The sequence below is a fragment of the Felis catus genome, chromosome B1 (genome assembly GCF_018350175.1).
Source record: "Felis catus isolate Fca126 chromosome B1, F.catus_Fca126_mat1.0, whole genome shotgun sequence".
NCBI lineage: Eukaryota > Metazoa > Chordata > Mammalia > Carnivora > Felidae > Felis > Felis catus.
The window spans coordinates 9,065,182-9,087,614 of NC_058371.1; the positions used below are offsets into that span (position 1 = coordinate 9,065,182).

Here is a 22,433-nt window from a genome sequence, read left to right on the forward strand (position 1 = left end):
AAGCAAACAAAGAAAGACTATATAAAAAAGAGTTAAAAAACTTTGTAGGTTGTTATTTTTAATGTAATTTGACAGTCAAAGAATCAGCCTGTTGTTTGGAGATTCTCAAAAGATTGCTAGATATTATTATTTGATTGAAAGGAAACATGGCATTTATTTATCTACTTTTTAAATGTTTATTAATTTTGCTGGAGAGAAAGAGTGTGTGTGTGTGTGTGTGTGTGTGTGTGCATGTGTGTGCGTGAGCAGGGGAGGGGCAGAAGGAGAGGAAGAGAGAGAATCTTAAGTGGGCTCCATGACCAGCATGGAGCTGGTAGCAGGCTTGAGATCATGACCTGAGCCCAGATCAAGAGTTGGATCCTTAACTGAGTGAGCCACTCAGGAGCCCCAGGAAATGTGGCTTTTTGGTCATGCGTATACTTCATCAAATTCAACCTTTTTTTTTTTTTTTTCTGTTTTTTGTTGTAGAGTGGCCTTTTGTACAGTGGTCAGTCAAGTTTATAAATTCCTTCTGCATCAAGACCTGTGGATGTTAGAATGGACAGATTGGTACCTTTTCTTTCAAAGAAGCCCCAAACATGTCCTAATGTGTTAAGTAAGTTTTGAGACCCACAGTCTGTTGTCTAAGCCAGTGGCTTAGAGGATTGTCCCATGTTAATGCAGGGTACAAAACTGTATCATCTGCACAATGAGAGTATCTGTAAATATCTGTGACTGAACAATGTTGGTTTACTTATTACCTAGAAATAATAAAAAATGATGGATGTGACTTAAAGGCCACTGATTTACCATGTTGACATTTCACTCTAATTATTCTTCATATTTTCTTGACTTTGGCTTAAAATTTGATTTTCTCTATATTACCTAGGAGTTAGTATTAAATGAGAGCAAACCAGTCGTCATTACCCTCTAATAATACAATGTATATTTTTTAACAGCACGCTTTTGCAAAACAAAAAGTGGCCACACTTTTTCTTGGTGGTCACGCAAGAACATCTATAACAGCGTTTTAGGCATTTGAAAAAAGAACAGTGCAGGCCTCAAAGAGGAGAGTTAGAAAATTTATCTTAATGTTATCTTAATTTTCCTCAGCTAATTTGTTTTAAAATCTTAAGAATGAGAGTTGTTACCTCACTAGTGCATTATAAAACATTTTTTTTTGTATTGGTTTTCTTATTCTTTAGTACAGACAATAAGCTTTCAGTTATCTTTCTCTTTAAAACCGACAGCCTGTAAACTAGATATATATTACTATGTCTAAGGCCATCTATCAATTATAGAATATACTGTCTTCTGTTCCAAAAGACTTTAAAATAGTAGTCATCATAATGATTTAGATGTGCATTACACGAAGAAGAGAAAGTGCTGTGAATGATCGCCAAAGGTTTCTTAGAGCTTTAAGATGGTGCGATTTTTCTGACTGGGGTTTGGGTGTTCCCAAAGCAATTCCATTAGTCATGGTGAGTTAAATTATTCATAAGCCATCTCCTTATCTTGTCTAAATAATCAATGCTAGCACGTGTGCAGCTTGAGCAACATCAGCGTTATGCTCCTTGGCGGAAATAAAAGGGACGAGTCGAAGGGAAAGGGAGTCTAATTACGTTCCTGGGAGTGTCGGTGTTGAGCTCTGCGTGTGGCTCTTGGCTTCGGTTTCAGTGATGTCTCTTTTAATTTGTGAAAACTCGAGACTGCGCCCACCCTCATTTACTAACACTTCTCAGAGAATATTTAGGGATTCCCAAGATAGACTCACACAAAGCACTTTCTACTACAGCAGCCATATTACTTTGGTCATTGGCCTGTTTGTTGCCCAAAATGGCTCAGGGGCCCTTGTGCCCATTGTGTTCTTCCTTCCTTCCTTCTCCTGCCAGTCCCTGGACTCACCTTGCAGACCGCTGCCCGTCAAGTGTTCCTGAAACCCTGCTTGTATCATGACACACGGGTGAAGGTGATTTCCTTTTGGCCCAATCAGTACACATTATTTAACCTAATCTACTTTCCTTTTTTGTTTTAAGTAAGAAAGTTAAGAGCTAGACTCATTGCACAGGCGAGTAATCGCTGCCCAGCTGTTGTTTCGAGTGCTGTGTAGGCCAGCATCTCTTCCTTCTGTTTCATTAAGTTCATTAAGTCCCTTAAATTCAAAGCAGACTTTGCTCACTTTTTATTCCTTGACGCCTAATTTTCTAAGCTACTTCGTGTCCTCATGGAAAAGGGTGAAGTGCAATTCTTAAACAAATACATCTCAGCCTTTTGCTCAAGGATTTTATATGTTTCCCGCTTTTCTACTGTATCAGTTCTAAGTTCCTCTGTGGGGTTTCCAAGATTCTCCGCTCTGTCTGTTTAATTTTATCTTCCACCATTTCTCAAAATGTACTCTCTAATTAGGCCCATTTCCGTAAGGTTCTCTGAGGCTGTCATGCTCATTCTCACCTTGGCTCTCCCTGGAGCCCATCATCTTGCCTCAAATGTGCTTTCTTTTTCCTGCTCCTATATAAATCCCACTCTGCTGTCCTTTAGGGACAAACTCCTGCCCTACCTCTTTTTATGAAGCCTACCCTTATTATTCATGGATCTCCTCCTTCGATTCTAAAGTTTTCAGGTTTTGTACTGAAAAAAAAATAGCCCTTAAATTATTCATACATTTTTTCGTCAACTCCTTAACCATATTATGAATTTTAGAATTCTTGTGGGTAGGGAATATGTTTAAAATGTCTTCTGTTTCCCCACACTGTCTGATGCAAAGTCGAGGACACATGCAATCCAGATTTCACAGTAGACATCTGACCTCTGTTAACTCTTTCTGCGTTACAGATTTTCATAACCTTTGGTTGGGGTTGGTGGCAGGGCACATCACTCTTCCCTTCAGCTCCTCTCCATTGCCTGGCCTTCCGTGCTGTCCTGGCTAATGAACTCTGAGCACAAAAGACACGTCACTTCCAGCCGAGGTAGGTAGGAGTGGATGTGTCTCCCCAAATCACTGTCTTCTCTTGTGCCTTTGGAAGCACGTGTTCCAGATGGCAGTGTTGGATTTCAGGTGGACAGGAAGTCTACTTCTAGTGTTTGATGTTTGTCTCTTGCAAAAGCGAATTTAATCATTCTCAGGAGCGTGCATTTAACAAGCTTTGTATATATATATTACACAGAATCTTTGATTATATGTATATATGTTTTATAGGATCGTAATTAAGGATCCAGAAATTGATGTTAATCCAGAACTGCATAGGGTCCTGTACCTACGTAGGAACTTCTGAGTAAGTGGAAACTGTTCCTGTCTACAGAAAACAGAGGCACGCATTTTGTGATTTTCCTAGCTACAGTGAATGTCAGCTCTGACTTCATTCTGGTGTCACACATTGTCCATACCATCTCTGAATCTTCTGAAAGGTGGAGAGCTTAGTGGCAAATACTATTAATTTTGATCTTAGTGGAAAATACAATTAGCCAATGGTTGGTCAAGGGGTTCAACCCTATAGTTTGGGATTTTATTTAAAGTTCTTTTTTTGGTCTTATATAAAAAATGCTCAACTTAAGAACATCCCGTTATGGGTTATGCAGAAGCATGACAAAATGTACAGAGGTATTGTGAATTCTAAGGGAAGTTTCATATTATGTAGTCTTGACAGAAGGGAAAAAAATGTGGATGAAAAACTCAAGGAGTCAAGGTGGATTTAATTCTCTATAAGTTCTTTTGTTCCTCTTTTTTTTAGAAAAAAATTTCTTAATGTTTATTTTTGAGAGAGAGAGAGAGAGAGAGAGAGACAGAGAGAGACAGAGAGAGAGACAGAGACAGAGGCAGAGACAGACAGAGACAGAGTGTGAGCAGGGGAGGGAAACACAGACCCTGTCTTTCCTCCTTATGTTCCCTTATGAGCCTGTGAATAATAGTCACTTGATAAGGAGTGTTCAAAAACTTCAACTAATGAGGAAAGCTATACCTGTCATAATCTTCTTATTTTGAAAAACCAAAGTTTTCAATCCCAGGTTTAAAAAATTTTAACTTTGTTAGCCATGAGTATATGCTATCATAACAGTTTAATTAGAATTATTTCTACATATAATGTGACTAAGAGCCTTTAGATTTATTTTGCATATTTGAAATGAAAAGTTAGACCAAGATAAAAAAATTATCCACCTAATGAAAAGATAATATGATAATAAAAGATGCATAGGAGATGGAATTCGTCATATGCTGTTGGTAGGAATGTATTCTTTCTAGAATTGGTTTGGAAATTTACATCAAGATCCTTAAAACTATTTGTATACTCTTCTCCAGTAATCCCACTTCTCAAAATCTACCCAAAGGACATAATCTGGAATAATATTACACATAAATGTATATTAATATTTTTTCTGCTTAAAAAAATTATAAATGGGGCACCTGCGTGGCTCAGTCAGTTAAGTGTCCAACTCTTGATTTCTGCTCAGGTCATGATCTCACAGTTCCATGAGTTCGAGCCCCACATGGGGCTCTGGGCTGACAATGCAGAGCATGCTTGGGATTCTCTCTCTCCTTCTCTCTGTGCCCCTCCCCTGCTCATGCATGCTCTCTCACACTCGAAATAAATAAATAAACTTAAAAAAATTATAAATGCTATCTTAGTTTTGGCTGCTGTAACAAAATACCATAGGTAGCTTAGATATTTATTTTTTTTTTATAGTTCTGGAGGTGGGAAGTTCAATATCAAGGTGCTGGCCGTTTTGCTTCTTGGCTAGGGCCTTTTCCCAGGTGTGCAGAAGGTTGATTTCTTGCTGTGTCTTGTTGGTTTCTTGTTCTCACATGGCTGAGGGGGAAGGAGTTCTGATCTGTGTTCTTATAATGGCGCTATATATCCCTTTCATGGGATCCACCCTTGATATCATTAAACCTAATTGCCTCCCAAAGGCCCACCTTCAAATACCATGATAATGGTGTTAGGACTTCAACATATAAATTTTGGGAGGATACAGTTAGTTCATAGCAAGTTCCTAATTGCAAAAGAGATAGGAGCTTGAGGGGCGCCTGGGTGGCTCTGTCAGTTAAGCATCTGACTTCGGCTCAGGTCATGATCTCGCAGTTCGTGAGTTCCAGCCCCTCATTGGGCTCTGTGCTGACAGCTCAGAGCCTGGAGCCTGCTTCGGATTCTGTGTCTTCCTCTCTCTCTGCCCCTCCCCCGTTCACATTCTGTCTCTGTCTCTCTCAAGAATAAATAAATATTTAAAAAAATTTAAAAAAACAATAGCTTGAGTAAATACATTCTGGTACATTTTGACGATGATGATGTATTTGCAGTCACTAAAAATATTATTTTTAAAAAGAACTTAAACTATTCAATGATATGGGAAAATATTTGCAATGTTACATAGAAAAACAGGTTTAAAATTATATATACTCAATAACTCCAATTAAAAAATTACATAGCTCCATTAAAAAATACAATGCAGGGGCACCTGGGTAGCTCAGTTGGTTAAACATCTGACTTCAGCTCAGGTCATGATCTCACAGTGTGTGGGTTTGAGCCCCATATCGGGCTCTGTACTGACAGCTGGAGCCTGGAGCCTGCTTCAGATTCTGTGTCTCGTCTCTCTGCCCCTCACCTGCTCGTGCTCTGTCTCTCTCTCTCCAAAATAAATAAAATTAAAAAAAAGAAAAAAAAATGCAAAGAAATACACAGAAATATTAATATCACTTATTTTTGTATGATGGAATCCCTAGATATTTCAAAAAATTTTAAATAGTTCCACACAAGGGAATTTCTACAAATAGAAATACAGAATAGAACATATAGAAACAACTAAACTATGAAAATAAACCTCAGTTGTTTGGGTCAGTGGAAATCACCAAATTCTGCTCTAGCTGTATGGAACTTACAGTGTCTTTCTTTTTATGCATTTGCTGTTACTTCATAACAAACAAACAGCAAGAGCAAGAAAAAACCCTTTTCATCTTCTTGGACTTGCTGACTTTACCTTTGCCATCAGGGATGATTGGGTGGAGACCCAGCCCTGACCCTCTTTCAGGTCAGGTTTTCCGTTCTTTGCCTTCAATCGCATTGCACCTGCTATACTCCTGTAGAGCGGTATTAACATGTAATTGATTTTCTGGGCTGTGTTCCCTGCTGGATTGTAACTTCGTAGCTCTGTGAGGTCTTCTGTGTCCTTCATCATCACGTTCTTCGTTCTTCAGCATTCTAGCACAATCGCTGGCACTTAAACACCAGTCGCTAAATGTTTGTTGATTAAACAGCCTCACAATGACTTATGACAACTGTGTACACACAAAGTGAAGGGCTCTCTTGAGGCAGGTTAAACTCCTGATGTGATTTGGTTCTAAATCTGTGGATTTTTTTTTTTTGTCTAAATAGTCTAGAAGTTCTCTATAAAATTTCTACATATAAACTCCTGTCGTTCAAAGATGATTTCCATAATTATAATATTAAATTATTTTTTTACTTGAAAATATATTTTTCAGTGATAAATTTGAGCCTCTCTCCTCAATCCAAATAACCAAGTTTCAACTTTCAAAAGCAGATATGTTAATGGTAGTCTTTAACAAGTTTTCCTACCTTTTTAAGAATCTGTTATAAATTATAGAGTAGACTGGTACTCAACTTCTTAACCCAAATCACAAGAATCTTAAGAATGTTTGTATAGTCTTCTTTGGTTAATCCCACTTCTCAAAATCTGTTCCAAGGAAATAATCAGGGATAAGATCACACCGAAATGTATACTATTATTTTTTCCTAGTTTTTAAACAATTATAAATGCTCTCTTAGTTTCATAAATTTATCCCAGTAATGTTTCGTAAATGTATTTCATAAGGTCATTTATTCATTTGTGTGAAAAAGGCAGTTGTCATGGTAATAGCTTAAAGTTAAGAGACACACAGTCTTACTCGTGTTTATTAAAGCAGGTGGATCTGCTCTATTGCAAAGCACTGTTGTGGTTTAAAAATAACTGGATCAAATTACAGAGGGAATTTAAAATGAACATGTAGGAGTATTTTCACTATACAGGTAGAAAAAATAAAGTTTCAGAAGCTCCCCAATTTAGAAAGCCATTTCTATTGTAATCAAATATTCAGATCACTAACTTTCCCAAAGAATGCAGATTTTATTCAGAACAATCCAGGGTAATGAAACTGGACTTAAGTCTGATTTTCAGAGACTGAGTCAATAAAATGTGAGATGTGTCTGAAAAATAAGGCAAACAAATAGGATTATTTTTGTGGACAAAATATGTTATCTTTGATTCCCTGCCTACACTGTTTGGTTTGTCATAACTTGCCATGATGCTAATTAGATGACAGAATGAATGAATGTGCTTTCACAGAAGAATGGCAGATACTAAAAATAATTAAAAAAAGGCAGTACCTGAGCTTGACTAATTTCACTGTTGTGCATTTCAGGCAGTTTTGAAATCTGTGGAATTTCTGATGGGAAACAATTTTTCCTTACTAAATGGATCATTAAAAAGTCCCTTTACTACGGTAAAACACGTTTTAAATGTCTCTCTTCCTCTCTCTCTCTCTACGTATATAAATAAAATTTTTCTCTTCAACTATGGAAGGTTGAATTTCATTAATATATCGCAGTTATTATTTTTTTAGAGAGAGAGAGCGAGAGCGTGCACGCGCGCATGGGGCTCAATATCGTGAACTGTGAGATCATGACCTGAGCCAAGTCAAGAGTTGGATGCTTAACCCAATGAGTTACCCAGGTGCCCCTTCACTGATATAATTTTAAAAGAGTGAAACAAATTTTTAATACTAAGTAGTTATTTTTTTTAAGGTTGTTGTATTCAGATAACATTAGCAGAAGTCACTGCCTGAAGGTTTCTGTGTTAGGAAAACAAAATATTGTTGTCTATCAAACTGTAAGGTATATCTGATTATTGACTTGAAAGCTTAATGATCTTATAGCTTTATTTTTAACATATATTCAACATCTTAGATTAGCAGTCATCTCTGTAATTTAGAGCCCAAAACCTCAAAACAAATCAGAGTTATGTGTGTAAAATATGTGCATATTTTTAAATGCTGAATAAAATACAAATATATATAACATATTTTACATAATCCCTACTCCTTAATGAATATTACAGTAATTTACCAATTTCTGCAGTTCAAACAATTAGGATGTAGATGAAAAATAAAACTGTACACCAAAAATTTGCCTGGAATATCATGTACATTTTAATTCCAAGTAAATTGGGGGCTCCTGGGTGGCTCAGTTGGTTAAGCACCCAACTCTTGGTTTCACTCAGGTCGTGATCTCATGACTTTCTGAGTTCGAACCCCACATTGGGCTATGTGCTGGCAGCACAGAGCTTGCTTGGGATTCTCTCTCTCCCTCTCTTGCTGCCCTTCCCACATCTGTGCTGTCTCGGTCTGTCTCAAAATACAGAAGTAAACTTAATTTCTTTAATTCCAAGTAAATTGAAATATGAATATGATACATTTTTCGTTGCTGCCTTCCTAATGGAAGGTATCCAGGCTCTTTTTTAAAATATATTTTTTAATGTTTAATGATTCTTGAGAGAGAGAGAGAGAGAGACAGAGCATGAGCAGCGGAAGGGCAGAGAGAGAGGGAGACACAGAATCCAAAGTAGGCTCCAGACTCTGAGCTGTCGGCACAGAGCCTGACAAGGGGCTCGAGCTCATGAATGGCGAGATCATGACCCTAGCCAAAGTTAGATGCTTAGCTGACTGGGCCACCCAGGCGCCCCTCCGGATACTTTTAAATAAGTGTCCAAAAGTCCCAACCGGTTCATGTGTAATCCTATCCACAGGACACTGAATGTCTGAATAAGTAATTAAAATTGAGTCCTAAGTAGCCTAATTTCCCCTGTGTGATACGAAATGGGAAAATATTTACTATTATGCAGATAATTGACTTGATTCCTTGTACCTGGTATATAACTGTTAGTAACTGAAGTACAGAGGAGGTAGGTGACAATTTTTGGATTCTTTTAAGTGCCCATAGCCTCGGAATGAGCACCAGAGACGTGAAACCGTAACCTTAAGAGTTGCTCATGTACGTGAGGATTTGAGTTACAGGGTAAGTGTAATGACTGCTCCGTGCAGTAGTCTTTAAACATAACTTTCAGAGTGTTGATTTTCACAATTACAAATAAGTACAATTTAACTAGTAATTAACATGGAAATGTTCAAAAATGCTCTGCACTGATGCCTCATTTGCAAGTACAGTTGATGATCTCTGTTTTGAGGCAATCTGTCTCCGAGTTTAATCCTTATTTGAAAATTTCCCTAAGGACGTTCCTTTTCTTGCAAAGTGAAGTGGTTTATTTGGAAAAATATTGAAATGCTATTTCCTATGCATTTCTTTTAAAGAAACGAATAATTATTTGCATTATATTAGGATATCCATGCAAGCAGAATTAATTTATTATGGCAACAGAACCCCCCCCCCATGCCCCCATCGATACACAGACTTAGTTCTACTTTGTATTTAGCATTTCTCTGTCATTAGAGAATTTTGAGATACAGTATTCGCTAACATTAACATACCCCTGGTTTGACAATAAAAATGTTAACTTTTTCTTAAACCATTAGAACAAATTAACTCCTTTTAGCAAAGCATGCATTTGGACGAACACGTATTATCTTTTTAGTACACCCATATATAAGCCATACTTATTTTGAGATCCTCAAGTTTCACTATTCTGTATACTTAATTGGCTCAATTCTTCTGTGAATTCTTATTATTGAAGTATTTTCTTTGGTACAGAAAATTTATCAATATTTTATGAAGAATATACATCTAAGATATTTCTAATGTTTCCAATGAATTTGCTTCTGGCTTAAATTATATTTTCTAAAATAAAATGAATTGAATGAACTTTTAACGTTCCAAGTCATTATAAAACCTCCTGGGAAATTTGGAACATATGCCAAGTCACTGTAGACATATCAGGGGAGTTATGCATACATACAGTGTCAGGGTGGACACACTTGGAAGATGAGGAGGCATCCAGTTTAATTTAGGCCGTCATGAGGAACTAAGGAGACTTTCAAGATTAGGGTAGAATCTTGGAAGATTAGGTGAGTTAGAGAGACATCCTACATCAGAAAAGACGTCCCTGGGAAATTGAAAAGACATCCAAGGATAGCGATTGAACTGGGCAAGTGTAGATTCAGCACTGGTCAGTGTGGACAAGCCTGAGGATTTAGAGAGACTTTGCTGTTTTGTAAGATTAGGGTGATGTCCAAGGATAGTTTAGAAACTACTGCGTGTGAGAGAGACATCCTACGTTATAGTTGGCAAACCTGGGAAGTTAGGGAGGAATCACAAGTCAGTGGTATACACACCTGGGAATTAGGGAGCTAGCTGGTATAGACACCTTGGGGAGGAAGTGAAAGTGTTAGAGTAGGAATTTCAGGGAATTTCGGAGATATTCAAGGTCATGGTAGACACATTGGAGAATTAGGGAACCATCCCACATCAGGGTAGACCCCTGGGACGGTGGAGACATATTAGAAAAAAAAAATTAACCCTTTGCAACTGTGCCTTAGTCCTTCTCTCTAGAGTCAATATTCCTTCTGATTTTTCCTTTACCATCTGTAATAACATGACACTGAATTTATGAAAATGTACTCCAATTGGTATACTTTTTGAAAAATTGCACTCAAAGGTGTGTTAGTATAAGCATAAATGTGACTTGCATGACAACTGTGACTTGCTTTACATGAAAAACATTTAAGATTCCTTTCCAAATGTGTTTTGTATTATTTATATTTGGCTACATTTTAGATACAAGAGAAATATATATCCGTGGCTTTTTAAAAAGCATAGTAAGTCTATGTATGTCTTAATGTGAACACAGAAAACCATAGAGATCATCACTTTTTTCCCTTTGGAGATAACGCATTTGGGTAATGGATAACAAACCACCTGTCCGCTATTTGGAGAATGTGCTCTCGTCGCTTTGTGCTCAAAGCCCTCCTGGTACCCATTGCCATGTTGTATGTTGTGAGTTAATAAAGTCACAGTCGAGTGGTCTTTTTGACTGAAGTATACCTCGGAGGCTCTTTTGCTCAAAGGGTCCTCACTTTTAGTGAAGTCATCCCCAGGGCTCCTTTGGTATTTTGCTTTTCTGTCCTTTCTTGTAGATAAATTAAGAATAGTGATATTAACTATTCACTTTGAAAGATGGGTCCAGTGCATCCCGGTTGCCAACCACACAGGTAATAAGCTGGAAGCCAGTCATTTCCTTTGTCATGTTTGTTAAATCTGCAAAAGGAAATGTAAAAGCTAAAGAAAAGCCCCATTTTATTAATGTAGACGTATGCTTACTATTTATTTTAGAGGTTTACTTAATTTTGACTTTTTCCTTGACAAGCTTTTCATGTGGAAAATAAACATTTATTCTCAATTAAGGGAAAATATTCATGTTTCAAATATGTTATCAGTTAAGTAATTTATTGAATTTATGTGTACATTTTCCTCCATTTATTTAAATTTGTTAATGCCTCACAGTTTATGAAATCAGAAATAGTTCACTGGATTTATCCTTTCCAGCTTCAATGTGATTCTTATTTACTTATGACTGCTAAGTTTACTTAGCTATTGTTTCTGAGATCATGTTGGGGAATAACAAAGAAAATGTAATTTGGTGCACAATTTTGTACGACTTGTTTTTTTCATATTCCCTCTTAAAAGGCTTGAAGAGCATCTGAATGTTTTATAGTATCCTATTGATTATTTCAATACTTTTTGCTCTTTAAAATTTTTTCCTTTCTTTTCTTCACATGCACATCTGTAAATAATGATTAGTATTCATAAGTTATTAAGTGTATTTTTTAAATTCTAACTGTACTTCTAAGTGGCGTGTAACTAGTACTCTCTCACATTGTTTCATTTTTTCATGACCCATTTTGTGTGTGTGTGTGTGTGTGTGTGTGTGTGTGTGTATGTATATATGTGTGTGTATATACATGTACATACACACACACACACACACACATTCCATGCACTTTGCCGCTCTAGGATATTAACTATTCTCATGTTGGAGTGTGGAGTCAACTAAGGCATATTCACTTATTAATCGTGTACTGTCTGTTCAACACTGGCAAGTCAGAAAATCACCCAGGAGATTTTCTCTTGTTCTCTTTTGAGCTGTTGCACATTTATCTAGCCCCTGTCAGTACAGATCATTATAACTTTTCCATTTAATTTATCTTGATTATCTCCATCTCTCCCACCAACGTAAGGTCTCTCCTCTATAAATTTTGAAGGCGGGCAAAGAGTCCATTTTGATATGTTCTTCCTCTCCTCTCATCCTGACATGCTCTTAGGTGCTTGAATTTCCATTGTGACTATTTGTAAATTAAAAATAATATTTTGAGTTTTTGCTCTCAGTGATCAGATAATGAGTTATTATCTACATTTTCTCCCAAATACTTTTTATATTATGGAACTGCTGTCCCATGATACAGTTTTGAATTCTTTGAGAAAATCTCTTATTACTCCCTAGCCAGTGTAGAGTTTTCTGGCTTGGCATTCTTTTTCATTCTTCCAGGGATAATCTCTTCCTCCAGAATAATTTGCTTTCTAAACTTGTGAGTGTAAAACTAACAAGTACGATTCCGGTTATTTTATTTGGTCTTTATGCCACAAAAATTTTGCCCATTAATGTGTCATTTATTACTGGTTCTCCTCTATTCCTTGGAATTGCGCGTTTAAAAATTTGTAAGTGAAATCACGTTGTTCGTAGAAAATCAAATTTTTGTCAAGAAACACTTCCTAAATTTAAAAAGAATCATTTCCCTTGCTTCCATTTCTAAATGCAGTTATATTTTTATAGTAAAAGTTCAGGTGCACAGTTACCAGGAGGTGGTTAGCTGAAAGCATTCAATACGGTGAATTGTCAAATGGGAGAGCTTCCCCCATAAAAGCTTCCAATTATTCTAGCTTCCGCCATCTCTTCGCCTGTGAACTTTTACAGCTTTTGCAGCTAAAATAACACACCTTTGTCCTAATTTTATGTTGTCTTCAATCATTTCATGTGTGTTAGATTTGCCCCCTGAAGGAAATGATAAGGTATTTTAGGACAGAGGTTATGTTTGTACATTCCCAATACGTCTAGAATTCTAAAGCTTTCATTGTTAATAAGAAGACTGAATTTGTTACTCAACAAGCTTTTAAACAAAGGATATTTATGCATGTGATTAACCATTAACAATAACAGCATAGAGATGCAAGCATATTAATTGAAACTTTAATTTCTATAGGTAAAGAAAGCTATCTGTAGAAATTATGTAAATGTGGAAATAAATAGCAAAATTATTTTAGCTTGTTTGCACTGTTTGCGATTTTCTATAGTGTGCGTTTACACTAACATTGTCTATTAGTATTTTTATTGGTGAATTGCTAAAAATAGTATCCTTTTTTTCTTTTACATGAGTGACTTAACATATATTTAAAATGTGAAATTTAGCCTGTTTAAAACAGGAAACTCAGACAAATGATGTCATCTCTCACCAACACCAAAATCGTTAATTGTTGACTAGAGGGATAGTAATGATGTATAACTGGCAGCCAGTATTCAAATTTAATGGGGGATTAAGCATTAAGTTTGTTTTAAAGTAAGATTTCTATGTATTTTATAATTTTCATAGCAGGTAATATTATGATGAATTTCTAGTGTATCTACCAGTGTGTCTTTTTCTACAACCCTAAATCTATAAGCTATTAGCAAACCCTGAAGTTACATGCTAATGAAAAGTTAACATTGAAATTTAAATATTAAAATACATGTTATGTCCTCTTTCTGGGAGACACGTGCACGGAACTATGCCAGCATGGCAGAGCTTTCTCAAAAGCATGAGTCTACCTAAAGCATATTTATGTAAGGTAGAAATGTATTCCAGCAATTTACTTTTCATATTTTTTCCTCTGAAATAAGTGTTTATCGTTCTGCATTGTAAAGTGATTAAATTATAAGACATAGTTAGATCTGCCTTTGTTATTTGAATGCCTGTAACATGTAGTCTTTGAATCAACAGGTGTGATACCTCCTGTGTTCTTCAGAGTGACCTTTCTCCTGACATGTTTGTTCCCAGCCCACAAGAGAGCAAACACGACTTCATGATATGGATTGTTGTGCTGAATAATATATACCAGCACATATGTTATAATTACTTTAGATCTCTGTACAAAAGGGAGAAATGCTTTCTTTTCCCTCCAACGGGTGTCGAAATCCTACGAATCCAACTCTACATAGAAAGAAATGGGGAGAGGAGGTTGGGGAACCCACCGCAGGGGGTGAGTGCCCTCTCGCCCGGCTGACTGTCCTCTGGGGCATCACCTTTTCGGTGAATTTATTCTGATGCCGCAGTGCTGCAGTTAAGACACTAAGCAACGATCCTTTGTTCATTAACTCCCCACCCCTTGATGTTCCGTTCTCATTTACACAATGTCAATATGCTTCTCGCGGTTCTTTTTGCTCTTCTCAAACACACGATGACCTTTAATTGAAAGGAGAAAATTGGTTGTGATACTGTGGCGAGAGAGATCTTGTGGGATCTGAATTTATCAGAACAGATAGTAGCTCAGGGTTTGGTGCCACGCGAACGGAAGGTAGGCGACAGAAAATCGAGTAGGAAAACCCGGAAAGAAACGTCATACGTGAAACCTATTTACAATAAACAGATTAATGTGAAGCCTGCATAGAGGAACAAGAGACGAATAATACGTGAATATAACCTGAATACATTGTGTTGTATCTCACGTTGTCATTGTGGAGAATGGACAGTAAGCTCCTTGTGTACAATGCCGAGCTGCTTCTTCCTTTCCTTTTCTTTCTGGAAGCAAGCCCTCAGTGACTAATCCGTCATAATAACAATGTGACAGTGTCCTCAGTTAGCTCTTGTCCTAAAAGCTTAAAGTGTACAAAATGTCCTGATTCACTCATTGGTCTTATTTTCCCTAAACTCTAGATACTCCCATTGCTCAGCCCTCGGGCCCAATTAAATGATTTTTTAAAAATTAGGTTCGCCAGAAAAGAAAACAAAAACAAGCCCGCTTTCTTTGCAGATGCAGTCTGAATGGTAGCTCTACGTTGAGGAGCAGCCACAGGCGGTGATAATGTAAAGATGAAAGGCAACAGAATCCGGGCCCACGTCTCCCTCTCACCTTCCTTCTTGTCCTTTGTTGGGACAAAAGAAGGCAGCCTTCCTTTTTCCATCATCTGCTGTCACAATACTGACCGGCCTGCCTTGCAAAATTACCTCCAGAGTGACACAGAATGTGTCCCAAGTTCAGGCAGATGACAAAACTGAAGATCAAGTTATATGCAATTGAAAAAAAAAATGATTTTGAGGCGCTTTTCAAAATATTAAAGGCTTTTGGGTGTTGGCCCCGAACAGTGGCCCGGAGGACACATGAAATAGATCGGACAATTTTTCAATAGTATTGACAAATGGCATGTGCTCTGTGAAGCCTTCCCCGTCTTTCCCAGGCAGAATAAGTGGTACTGGGACAGCTTTGATCAACAGATAAAATTTTAGCCCAGACTCTGACAGTCTGAGGGATCGTGAGGATTAAAGCTGCCGAGTATCTGAAATAAAGGCCATCTGAAAATTCTGAAACGTATGACCGCGATACGTTTCAGTTGTCTACTGCAGCATAACAAACCACCCACGCTTGAGGACATAACGTGTCAGTCATTTCCTTGCGCCTTGACCTGTGGATGGGAGTGAAAGCGGCATCTTGGGGACAGGCTGTGTCTGCTCCGTGTCCGGGGAAGACTTAAATGGCCGAAGCCACCTGTGTGTCTGTCTACCTCTGAGTCTGACTTAAGGCTCAGCAGGGACTACTGGCCAGGCCCTTACGTTCTTGCTCTGTGAGGCTCCAGATTCTTCCAACATGGTTGCTGGCTCCCAGGGCTGTGTTCTGAGAGGGAGCATCCAGACAGCGAGCTTCCCAAGAGAGCCAGATAGAAGCTGTATGCCTTTTAGGACCATGTCCTGGAAGTTACATAGAATCGCTTCCTCTGTAATCTGTGGCTCAAAGCAGTCACGAGCCTGCCCCAATTTGAAAGGAGGAGACAGAGACCTGACCTCCTCATGAGAGGAAAGTCAAAGAATTTGAGGCCATCTTTTTCTGACTGTGGATGTTGTAACCGTAGTACCTTCTCCTGACATTTGGTAATGCCTCATTGTCGCTCTGTTAGACATTACTTGTTTTCTCTTCTCCTCAAATGACTGAGTTCATGCAAGACCAAGGTCATTCTAAATCTTCTTTAAAATTCAAGTTCTAACATAGTATCTACTAAAATTAAGCTTACTAACAATACCGAATCAAGCAAGAATAATGTTTACAAACATTCCTAGAGAAAATTAAAGAGTAAGAATTGAAGAGAATCAAAATTACATGGTTCATCTCTTAAATGTGGTCATTTGTACCTGAACACCTTGATCGGCATGAGTCTATAACGCTTCATCCTTAAATCAGAATACTTGCACAATCTGTGTTTTTTTCATTTTTTCTACTGTGTCACAGTTTTCTAGAGATGGACATTTGGGAAGGGGACGGTGTTTTTAGGAAAGCTTCATCAAGTAGACAACCACAACAACAACAACAACAAAAAAGGCAAGAAGAGTGTATATCACCTTGCTTTCCAGGTATAGATTGAAAAGTGAATTTTATCACCAAGAAAGTGGACCGTGAGAGAAAGGAGATTTTGACTCCAGAACTTGACATCTAACTTAACCATTTAGGTTCAAAGTTATAATGGCCTTCCTGCTGTTCTTTGAACAGGGACAACGCATGCTTTGCATTTGCCCGGGATGTTTCTCCATAGAATAAGCAAGCCTCACCCTATTACTCTATCACTTCTTTAGAACTTCTGCTAAATTGTCAACACCTTCCCTTTTCCTAACCACAAATTTTGCTTCCTCTTGCCCAGTCATTCACCTGCATAGTTTTGTCATAGCACTGGCCTATAATAAAATAGTTTATTTATTTATATGTATCTGCCTCACTCTGATGTAATTTCCATGAGCATAGAGCCTTTCCGTTTTATTTCCTACTATGATCCCAGTCCTTAGAATGGCCCTGACTCATAGGAAGCAATTAATATACCTTGGTTATAGAAAAGAATGGATACAAAGCATATAAAACTCCATTATGCAAGAGCTTGGAAGATAATTAAATCTTGATGCTTTTGGGATTTTATGTAATTCAATTTTAAAAATCATATCGAAGGCACTTGATACGTGGTATTTGTTCTTATACTTTTAGCAGAAGCACCAAGACAGAGATGAGGTAGAGGCCAGGTGCTACCGTATTCTAAAATGCTATTTTAGACCGGCTGTGAACTACTCACAAACTACTCTGCACCATGAGAGCGTCACTCGTTAACAGGTGCGTAAAAGGCGTCTAAGCATGCATTATGGGAACATTTTTAACGGGAATGTCCTCGGACAAAGATTTTAGGGACATGGGGGTACATTTTCTCCTTAAACTAAGTGAGAAGAGCTTTTGGAAAAGCACTTAGGAACCTTGATTTGTATGCCCTGTGCTGAAGACACAGGGGTGAGTACCTGTCTCAGGGGTGAGAAACATCTAACAGCTTCATAGTCACAGATAGAGCATGAAGAACGATGGCCAGCCTGAGAGGCACCTGCACACCCACTGATGTCGGGGCCAGACATAGAGCACTCCGCAGGAGCTGGACACGCCGGGCTTTGTGGTTTTGAAAGGAGCCCCTTCAGAAAGGCCCCCTGGATGTTACTAACACAAGAGTCAGTGCCAGTGGACTCCTGTAACGGGGGCTCAGCGGGGCGAAGTCAATCCTCTGAAGAAGGCTGGTTTCTCTGAGAGGATCCACCGGTAGGAAATCCCAGTGACAGAAGGTCATCGAACAGTCTCAGAAATTGTCTCTTCCATGGGACAGAATAGAAGAATTGAGTTGCGGGTTAGTGATTGTTTGAGACTGGGGAGGAGAGAATGAGAAAGGTTTTGAATTGGGTGAGAGATTCATACTCAGATGTTAGGCGGGAAAGGACTTTTACACCCTTAAAAATTGGGAGTTGTTGTTAATAGCTGGGATCAGAAAAAAAAATTGTCAAATGCTAATAGACCTACCTACATTGTAACATTCCCCCCCCCCCCCCATCCCCACCGGGATTGATTTAAATTGTCTTCTTTTTAGTTTCTCTGGCCCTGATCAGTTTCTGTGTTTTACTCATTGTCTTATGTGAGTACTTTTAAGTCATTTGAAAGCCTATAGTGGAAAACGTGACTGTATTTCCCACAAAGCAGGTGATGTCCTCTTCCACAGTCTTTTGAAATTGGGTGGTTCAGCGCTGGGGTCACTTGGTCTTTTGGTGGAAGGATTTAAAATTTCTTAGGCAAATGTTATTTTGATTTAGCCCATATTAGGTTTGTGAGAAACACGCATGCCTTGCCCCAGCTGTTGGGGAAACAGTAGCTGGTTTCCAACATTGCCCCTGCTCTGTCTGCATGGCGCTGTCTTTACCACACCTTCTCACTTTGTTTCACAGACGTTGATCAGGCTCCAGTTAATTGTTTTCCTAAAAATCCAGGGCTCCTTGAAGCTTCAGATACTCCCAACTACTTCCCAGTGAGAAAATTGTCCACTCAGAGACCGATTGATGGTTTTCTCCTAGAAAATGATCTCCTAGGTCTCTGACTTTTCTAAGCTTCTACTTTTTTTTTTTCCCAATGAGCTAGAGGTGGGTTCTAAGCCAACAGTAATGAGTGCAAGTGCTGCTTGGAGGGGAGTTGGCTAGCCTGCTGTGGATTAAGGGAGTGGTTGACACCTGTCTTCCTAGTTTCCGCCATACATATTATGGGAATAATCCCATTTGAGCATATCATTGATTGGTTTACTAAATCTGAAATGTATTGCAAAGTACTTTATGATCAAATAAAGTTTATGATAAGAATGAAAGGATAGTTTTACTTTGTAGAATTTGCTAATGTAATTCAACCCATTAATAGGTGAGAATAGTCATATAAGGATAGCAGTGGATGCTGAACAAGAATTTGACAAAGTTCACTATCTTTTTAAAATATTGAAACAGGGGCACCTGGGTGGCTCAGTAGGTTAAGCGTCTGACTTCAGCTTAGGTCATGATCTCATGGTTTGTGAGTTCGAGCCCCTCATCGGGCTCTGTGCTAACAGCTCAGGGCCTGGAGCCTGCTTCATACTCTGCCCGTCTTTCTCTCAAAAATAAAAATTAAAAACAAAATTTTTAATATTGAAACAAACAATATAAAGACGGAAGTAAGTTATAAAATTGTATTTCTGTTCACAATATGTATTTAAAAATGCTAAGAAAATTCAAAGGAAGTTCTCTTAATGTGTTATATTTAATTATATAATATATTAAATGTCATATTTAAAGATGAATTATAGACATTACCTTTGACCAGGATGAAAACAAGTGTGTCCAATTTTCATTACTGCAGTTCAAAGAATTACTGGAGATTAGGGCTAATTCTGTAGATTCCTATAAAATAAATATAAATTTTGGCAAATTTTGAGAAAAATAATAGAAAAGTGTAAAACTCTATCATTTTGTAGATATGATCTCTATAGAAATCCTAGCAGAATAAACAACCTAGGAGTTCATGAGACAATTGAATAAGTGTTCTGAACATGAGGTCAACTTATTCAATTCTTCAGCATCTATCTAAATCAGTAACTACTAATTAAAAATGTAATATAAAATTATTGCAACAACAATTAAAAGGATGTAGAAATTTACCTGGGAAATAATATGCAAAACCCTTATAATAGAAATTTTAAAACTGTAGTAAAGGAAACAAAAACAGAGCTGAATAAATGTAGAGACATAGTACATCTTTAACAATATAAAGATTTTTTCTATAATAACGTGTAAGTTCTATGTGATTTCAATAACAATTCATCCTGAAGAATTGAGCATACATATATAAATATCCATGAAAAGCTCAACTGATAAAAAAGAAGGTATCTCCTAAGAGATATATAGATACACTATGAAGTCTAAGTAATAAACACAATTAATATCATTGTAGGAAATAGTAAAAAGATTAAGGTAACAAAATAGAGTTCAAAACAGAACCCTTGGTTTGGGAATTAGATATAACTGTAACTAGTAAAACTATAAAAACTACGGGGAGAAATTTCTTTACAGAGCCCTGAAAGCACAATGCAAATGGGTTTGTCCGCAATGGATTTATCCACGTAAAAACTTAGTATTTTTGTTCAATTAGGAATATCAAAGAAAGAATTAAATGATGGATGACAGATTGAGTGAAGATGTTTGCAAGAGGTTTAGTATTGAAACTACATAAAGACTGTCTTCTAAGCAACCAAAACTGATGAGGAAATTAGTAAGCAAATTGGGAAAGGATGTAAAGAGGCACAAAATTATGCAAATTATGTGAAAGATGCACAGCGGCTTTAATAATCAGACAAATGGAAAATAAAAACAGAAATAAAATACAAATTTACCCCCATTGGATTCACAAAATGAGAGTGATACAACCCAGTGTTGACAAGAATGAGGAGGAATGATCACAACATGGCAACACGGACTGTTCGGCCTTCTGGAAAGAAACTCATCGCAGTGAATTTATGAGTGCTCGTATCTTATTATCCAACAATCCAGTATTTGTTATTACACCCAGAAAATCTGGCCCTCACTTCCAAGAGGGTCACACCTGATTATGTTCATGGAAGTAGAGACGTAGAGACAACTTAGGTGTTTGAGGGAAAAGATGGCAAATGTATTGGTCACAGACTGTGGAATACTTAACCGACATGTCCAATCGACAAATCTAATGGTGACTGAAACAGTGAAAACGTGATTTGTGCAACATGTCTGATTAGTTATTTGCACCTGTGATAAAAATCAAATATCATGTTAAAGTATATTATAATACGTAAGGACAATTTATCATATATATTGTCTTCTAAACCTTTTTTTTGAAATCTCTTAATAAAACTGAGCAGAATGTTCAGTGTTATTCCTTAAAATTTTCTGCCTATTAGGCTTTAAAATGTTAGGCAATTTTGAATGTGGTATGGATGACTTCTGGTTAAAGCTTTTTCTTTGTGTCTTTACAAAGCCATTGAACACACAACGAATATATAACACATTTCTGTCATCATAAATGGGAAAACCGATGAGTCTGCTATTCTGTTCTTCTAACATTAGTCAATATTTTAGCTCTGAGAAAGTAACACATACCAAGTCTAGGTCTAACTTGTACAGAATCACACTGTAATGGTTTTTGTTTTTGAGGACTCGGTGATTACCATATTGTGTATGTTATCCCTACTGTAACATATTTTCTGCCCAATCCCAATTAATCCAGGAAGCCCTCTCTCCCCTCCTTCCCTGTTTTACTGGTGAAATCTAAATCTAACACTTTTATCAAATTAAAGGATATTTTTTTCAATCTGATGTGCTGGCTGTAACACACATTATGATATTTATTTATTTACTTTAAGGGCACATTGGATTTTGGCCCACACCTGACCTAAACTTCTCTCTTTGCATTATTCATTAGGTAGAAGAAATGCCAATTGGGAAAGCAATGGAAAATAAAGATAAGGAGATTAGAAAATACTTCCCTAAATAATTGAAAATGATTTACAAAAATGTGATATAATTCTTATATAAAATCTATACAATTGGTATAATTGTAACCATCTGCCAATGATTAAAATCCCAGTAGATAACAATGTAATCAAACCTACAGGATTAACTATCCATGAAAGTAGCTCAGAGTGTTCTTAGTATGTAAAATTAAAATCTGAGCAACTAATAATATGGAGTGGTCAGTGGCAAAGAGTGGCATTTAGCAGAATCTGGATTAATTTATATTTTTCTATTACACAGAAACAGCACAATCTGATAGATTGCTGTATTAAGTTTTCTTTAGGGGAATGTTTTCAGGAATAAGAGATTTCATCTTGAGTTCTCTGCTTCTGTTATGTGGTGTTTATTCAAGATAAGTTTTAAATTGCAGAAACGTGCAACTTGTTGATTCTTACTAGATTTATTGATAATTCTGTCATTCTGGAATTGTCAGAGGCTTTCCTTAGAAGATATGCACATTTTGGCATCTAATCCTCCAACATCTTGCATGATTTAATATTGATACATATCTTTTTGTCATTCTGGAGTTTCAGAATGCCAGCTTGTGGTATGTCCTTTGTACATGATGAATTAAAATATTTGCCATTCTTTAAAGTACCTTCTTATCCATGATTCATCTTTTATTAAAAATTAAATCCATGGACTCCTATAAACATAGTCTTTGAACATTTTGTTCTCACCTAAGTATTTAACAATATAAATCAAGGTGCTGGGTGTTCTTTCCTGTGCTACCGGAGAAAAATAACTGACTTTTAAATGATTTTTAGTCGTAATTATAACAATAGCTCTCCTTCTTTCCCTGATGGCTTTTTTT

The 22,433-nt window shown here is 37.2% G+C and overlaps 1 long non-coding RNA gene across 1 annotated transcript; it reads left to right on the forward strand.

Annotated features, from left to right (window-relative positions):
- The first annotated feature begins 468 nt into the window (after positions 1-468).
- LOC123385196 lies at positions 469-9,080 on the forward strand. The gene is made up of 4 exons (XR_006597390.1): positions 469-595; positions 2,812-2,945; positions 3,176-3,251; positions 8,952-9,080. It is a non-coding gene; the product is annotated as an uncharacterized LOC123385196 (long non-coding RNA).
- The last annotated feature ends 13,353 nt before the right edge of the window (positions 9,081-22,433 follow it).